This window comes from Neltuma alba, unplaced genomic scaffold, assembly GCF_004799145.2.
Source record: "Neltuma alba isolate B1F8T4 unplaced genomic scaffold, ASM479914v2 tig00005136_pilon, whole genome shotgun sequence".
NCBI classification, from domain to species: domain Eukaryota; kingdom Viridiplantae; phylum Streptophyta; class Magnoliopsida; order Fabales; family Fabaceae; genus Neltuma; species Neltuma alba.
In genome coordinates, this window is record NW_021633993.1 from 585124 (window position 1) to 591465 (window position 6342).

The 6342-nt window shown below is 36.9% G+C and overlaps 1 pseudogene; it reads right to left on the minus strand.

The window, feature by feature from the left end:
• Window positions 1–639: 639 nt before the first annotated feature.
• On the minus strand, window positions 640–5160 carry LOC114746914 (subtilisin-like protease Glyma18g48580; annotated as a pseudogene).
• Between the last annotated feature and the right edge of the window lie 1182 nt (window positions 5161–6342).

Consider the following 6342-nt stretch of genomic DNA (forward strand, 5'->3'; position numbering starts at 1 on the left):
TTACAACTTGTGAATAGTACGACATATGTCGTACATAGATACTATAGTCTACGTTAACGACTAATTTTCAGAATATTATCATCGGTATATCAATATATATATGAAACTTATTATGTTATAAATCATGACTTGCGTCGCTTCTACGCGCACACATTCGGATAATTATAATTATTTCCCAATTATAATACAGTCTTATTCGTTTGCAACTCAAGTTTTGTTCCCCACGGTCTCTACCTCCGCAACTCAGTTTTAGATGTTGAATGAAGGTTTGATGTCAAACGTTTGGTACGATTTCATACGGAAATATTATAATTATTATGCGCTCACCCATTTTCTCTGGAAAAGAAACAAATTTTTCAAGAGTGATCTCGAGGAGATACCAAACATATATAAAACATGGAATATAAAATCAGAAGTTGAGAGACTTGCGAGAGTAACTCTCGAGTAGACTGGTCGCTTTATTATTGTAACAAGACATAGATGAGTACATCCACACACATCTGAGCACACACCAATTAAAACTACTGCCTCTCACAAACTATTACAGAAACAAAGTGGATTATTGGTAACACTGAAATCTACATAGCCATTTTCTCATGTTGAGGGATTACTATAGAACTTCTCACTCTGTGCTTGCCATCAGTCCATGTCAACTCTCCAAATCAAGGCTCTGAAGTTTTGGCTGAACGTGTTGCCTGCAAAATAACCATATACTCCTCCGGTCCTAAATGTAAGACCCTTATATACTCTAGTATAAGGGTCTTACATTTAGGACCGGGGGAGTAGCTCTTCTTCTGGTTTGTTCTCTGGAAGGTCAAAGTTGATGGAAGAACAAAAACCTTAAATCCTCCTGGGGCTTTAATATTTACAGCATATGTGCTTGGAGGCCCAACATTTGTTACTGTACGGGTAACATTGACAGGTTTCACACCCAGAAAAGGCAATGTGATCGAAGGGTAGTTGAAATCTTGTAGTCTGTAAGACCTTGGACATTTGTATGGCCTATTATAATTAATGGCTTCAATTATTCTTTCCTCGTAAAAAGAGAAGCATAACAAGCTGGGGTAATCAGAAGTTTTGAGATCATAAACAAGTCCAGGGTCAATTGCAAGGTTGGGATTCACATATCCTGTGCCGTAATGAAATGGAGTTGCTATGCTACTATCTTGTTCATCCTTAATCGGTCTATTGGTGTTGTCCAGAGTGCTTGCTGTAACAACATATAGTTTTTGATACTTGTTAGAGAAAGAGAGAAATCAAATTGTGAACATGACAGCAGATGATTAATGCATGTCATATACCTGTGGTCATGATCGCTGACTTGATCATTGCAGGACTCCAATTAGGATGGCGATTTTTAACAAGACCAGCAATGCCAGAAACATGGGACATGCCATGGAAGTTCCGGTCTGAACAGTATAGTTGAAGCGACGTTGATCTGAATCTAGGTTGTTGGGACTTGCAGCAAATGAATAAGCGGCAATTATATCCTGACCTGGCGCAGCTACATCAGGCTGTGAAAATTAAAAAGAAAAAGAAGTTAAGAATTAAAATATATACTTGATGACTAGGGGAGTTAATTAGACGCTGTGAGAATGGACAACCTTGGGGATTGAGGGAAGAATTAAGTTGGGTCCCCTTGAGAATGCAGAAATCACTGGAGGTGGCCTTATTGGTATAAATGTTTTCGCATTATTCATGAATGCAAGTGGGTTCCTGCAATATATGCATATAAAGAAATGTAGCCCTTTCGCCGAAACCATTTTCACAGCAATCCCAAAAGGATTGGCGGGTGAAAAAGGTGTATAATAAGTACTTGCCTGTTTTTGTCGAAATACGAGTCGCTTGTATTTTCATTCATCTGCTGAACCATATCTTGAGGAAGATTGGAGGTGTCAACAGGGTGAACATCAGCTGTACGTGTGTTCAATTCCTTATCATTTCGTAAAATCATTTGCAATGCGCCTACACGCTTTGTTTCTTGGCCCTTGTCCACAGGCAATAGACTCCTTTCTCTTCGGCATATTAATATGCGACCCCTAACTTTGTTAGGATCGAGTGTTCCAGTTTTGCAAAGCTGACTGCAATAATATTCATACTTTAATTAGGATCAAGCTAGGAGGAGCGAAACATTTGATAGTTTAACACGCGGAGAGCATCATGAGTTGTGGCATTCATTCTTACGCATCTTGAAATGTTGCATTAGGAAGCCTAGCATTGCCAGCAATAACCACAGGAATTAACCTCTGAGATGTCGAGTTTATGGCAAGACTTGTGCCCTGATTACTCCCACAGACAGATCATTTTACAGATTGGAAAAATAACAAAATCACTATATAATTACTATTGGGTTAAATCCAGTCCAAGTCTCTATACCTTAATTTAATGAGTTTTGGTTGTGGTTCATATACTTTTTTGTAGTTGTTTTTGTCCGTATACTTCACACCATCCAAAATGTTGATCCCTATAATTTCACAATTACTTGAATCTGAAACTTCACTGATGCGGCATTGACACGATTAAGTAGGCTGACATAGACTTACGTAGCTCAGGTATAGGAACCAGAACCAAAACTCATTAAAAGTATAGAATCAGAAAGAAAACTAGTTGAGAGTTTTAGACTTATAATGGGCTTAAAAGAGAAATGATACGAACCTGAATGGTTTGGCCATTACCAAGGGTAATATTGTTGCTGAATTCCCTGTCTATGGAGCCAGCAGCAATAGTGAAGATCCAAGGCGCTACATTGCCCACAGTACGAAGTCGTGGTCCGTTATTCCCAGCTGAGGCAACGACTAGGATTCCCCTGGAGACTGCATGGAAGGATCCTATGGAGATGGCATTGGTCAACATGTAATTAACATCTGGCACCATACTCCGACCAATTGAAACGGAGATAATATCAATGCCGTCGTCGATGGCTCGATCAAAAGCATGAAGTTTGTCTTCATCAGTGCACTCTTTAGCACTATGAGTACTCCAACAAACCTTGTACACTGCAAGACGAGCTCTGGGAGATCCTCCCTTGGCTGTTCCATTCCCGTTGTTCAGAACGCTGACGTTTCGCACAAAGTTGCCCCCCGCTGTCGACAAAGTGTGGGTCCCATGCCCCACCATGTCACGAGCTGTGATTCCATTTCTAGGGCCAAGGCTCCCATGTTTTATCTCAAAGCTTTGATAGAACGTTTTTGCTCCAATCAGCTTCCTATTTCATGCACATGCACATCTCAACCTTCCAGTTTTGTTCAGTTTAGAATTTACATATTATAACGTCATATTTTAATTGTGGTTAAATGTCATTTTGTCCTGAAAAGTATTTTGGGCTCAATAATGCCCCAGAAATGTAATCAAACAAAAGAAGCAATGTAGTCCTTTCCGTTAAAGAACTTCTGAAGCACATTGAGTAAAAAAGAAAACTTACGCGTACCCATAGCTCATCCGCAATACTTCCAGGTAAAAATAATCCTAAACTCTTTTAATTATAAAAATTCAAGTTTTGATGGAACCTGTTGCAAAGAGTTCTGTTGGGGCCAGAGAAACTGTAAAGCTCGCATTTTGATCCTCCACGCCAATTCTTAGGAACGGGACCGTAGCCATCATCCCGGAAGCTTTTGGATTCTGGCCAAACCCCTATATATATCCAATAAAACAATTCATTGTATGAGGATGAAAAAATTATTAATCTTGTTGCAAATGTCTGCAGATTTATACAAACTTTAATAGCTTTAGTTACCAGTGTCAAGACCGCCAATAATCACATTTTGGCCAAAACTTCCTTTGACCCAAGCTGAGTCGGCTCTGACTCTTCCATTTCTTTCTTGTCCTAGAAACCCCCATGACCTGGTTGTATGCAGCTCATGCGATTTTCCCAAGAACACCGACACTACCCTTGGATTTTCTGCGTCCATTTTCCAACCATTTTGTATCAATCGTCGCTATAAATATTTAATTTATAATATAAAACATAGAATTTGCTTAAATTTATGATAGACATAATATAAAGATGCGAGTCTCTCACTTCTGATCTCTGCTGCCTCATCATCTTCAATTAATGCAGCGAAGCCATTGATGTGTCGGTTATATGAGTAATAGATGGCTTCTTTGGCCCCTTCACGGCTGTCAAATCAAACATTCCACTGTTCACATAAGTACTGTAAAGTGTAAACATATTATTCTTTTAAGAAAGAGGAAAGTTAATTATACCATTCAAAAGAGTTTAATTAGAGGTTGATTTTAATTAAGAGAATAAGGATCCAAAAAGGTAGCCACATGACAACCCATTGAAAAAAACAGAGAGAGAAAGAGTGGATGAATAATAAAACAATTTTAAACGCATTTTCATTTATAATAATGTTACTTGTTTCTCTTTATAGGAAAAACTTGGGTAGAGGCTGTCGGTGGCGCATTTTTTTTCCTTCTTCCATCGCTGACCCTAATTTTGCTTTTATTCGCTGCTTTTTAAATTAAATCTTATAAATAAAATTAGATATTTTGCAGTGATTAGTAGCAAAAAAATTTATATTCACATGACGCATGACTCATACAATGCAATTCCTAATGTCCAAATCGCTCCCTCTAATTTTTATCATAATCAACCTGTTATATATATACATTATATATAGAAAAAGAAAAATAATTAAAATTACTCAAAAATAAAAACTCTCTAATAATTCTCTGCAACTAACCACAACGATTTAGGAAGCAAAACAAAGAAGGGGAAGAGAGAGGGTATTATTGAAAATGAGTCACAAAGATCCATGAAACATGCATGTACCTTCCTAAGACGGAGGCAAGCAAATCATAATGGGAATTTGTGGCAGCGTCCATATCAGCAGAGGAAGGCTTTGGACCATGAGAATGTGACCCCGAGTATACAACGTGCGACTGCAAGATGAAATTAAGGGGGTTGACGAGGACGGCTACGAGAAGAATAATACTACTACTTATTAGTACCTCTGGTTTTAAATATAAGGATTTAGTTTCTAATTCAATTTGTACTATAAATTAGATCTTACATGTAGGGCTAGCGGTAGTAATTACGAGCAAACGATGCTATTAGCTTACCTTTTTAATGGCATAGGCAGGTTGCTCCAGCTGTAGGAAGCAGCAGAGCAGAAATGACGAAAGAAGATTAAGGCGAAACACAGTTGAGCCTCTCATTTTGCTTAAACCAGAATGGGTGAGAACGGCGACTCTATTTCGTCTCTTTATATCGATCCATTCTCACGTGTTTGTGGACTAGTGGAACTTTTCTTTCTTCTTCTCCTCTTCTTCTTCTTTTGTATTTTTTTTTTGAATTAATAAGCAAAATTGGCCTATCACGACTTTCATTCAATTGTTCCCATAATCTTGTCGGCATATATTATATCTCTAATGTAGTGATGGATTGGAGCTTGAGTGTAAATTTCTTGAAGCTTTCCAAGAGGGAACTAAGATCACCAAAGACAATTTCCTAGTTAACTTTACAATTAAGAGCAAATTAAGAAGCTCAATATAAAATACATAGAATAGACATAGATGTAGCTTTTATATCTTTACGACACACACACTTTTTTGACTAGACTATATTCTTTCTAGTTGATAGAAGAAAATTTTAGAGAGCTATTCAATATAGAATATAAAAGATACATGGAATTATAGATTCATAAGTAATGAACAGTGCAATTTTATCATATATTTTGTGTAAAATAATGAAAATAAATTATTACATAATTTTTTAGAAAGTCCATGGATTCACTGTAAATATGGACTAGGGGCTTCATTTTGAATATGCCCAGTTTACAAGCCTTAATTACCTCAATGATTCAATGTTATTTTTTTCTCACTCTATACCATGTCGCGTGCTAGCAATGCAAAGTTCAGTTAAAATTGCTTCAATAACAATCAATGTTTAAGATATCAATTGTTTCTTGACAAAAATTTTTCTGAGGCAAAATGATTGCTCTTTAACATTCCCTTTTACTAATTGTACACCGTTGTTTTTTAATATAGCAAAAAGTTTGATGAGTTTGATCTTTAACATTTACTCAACTCAACTAAGTCAGGCAGGTCTTAAGGTTCTATATATATATATGTACATGTGTGCGCGCGCGCGCGCGCGCGTCTATAGCGGTACTGATTCAGAAAGCGGAAGGGGGAAAGGAAAAGAGAGCAGGAGGGACATTAATATGTAGTATTTTTTTTCCAAAGCAAGATGCATAAATATGATGGTTAAGGTCTATTTATAGTTTAATCCTAACCTAAACATTAAAGCAAATACTCTAGAATAATAAAAAAGAAGATAATAATAATAAATATTATAATAATTAAAAAATGTTACCAGTTCTTCAAATTAACATAGTC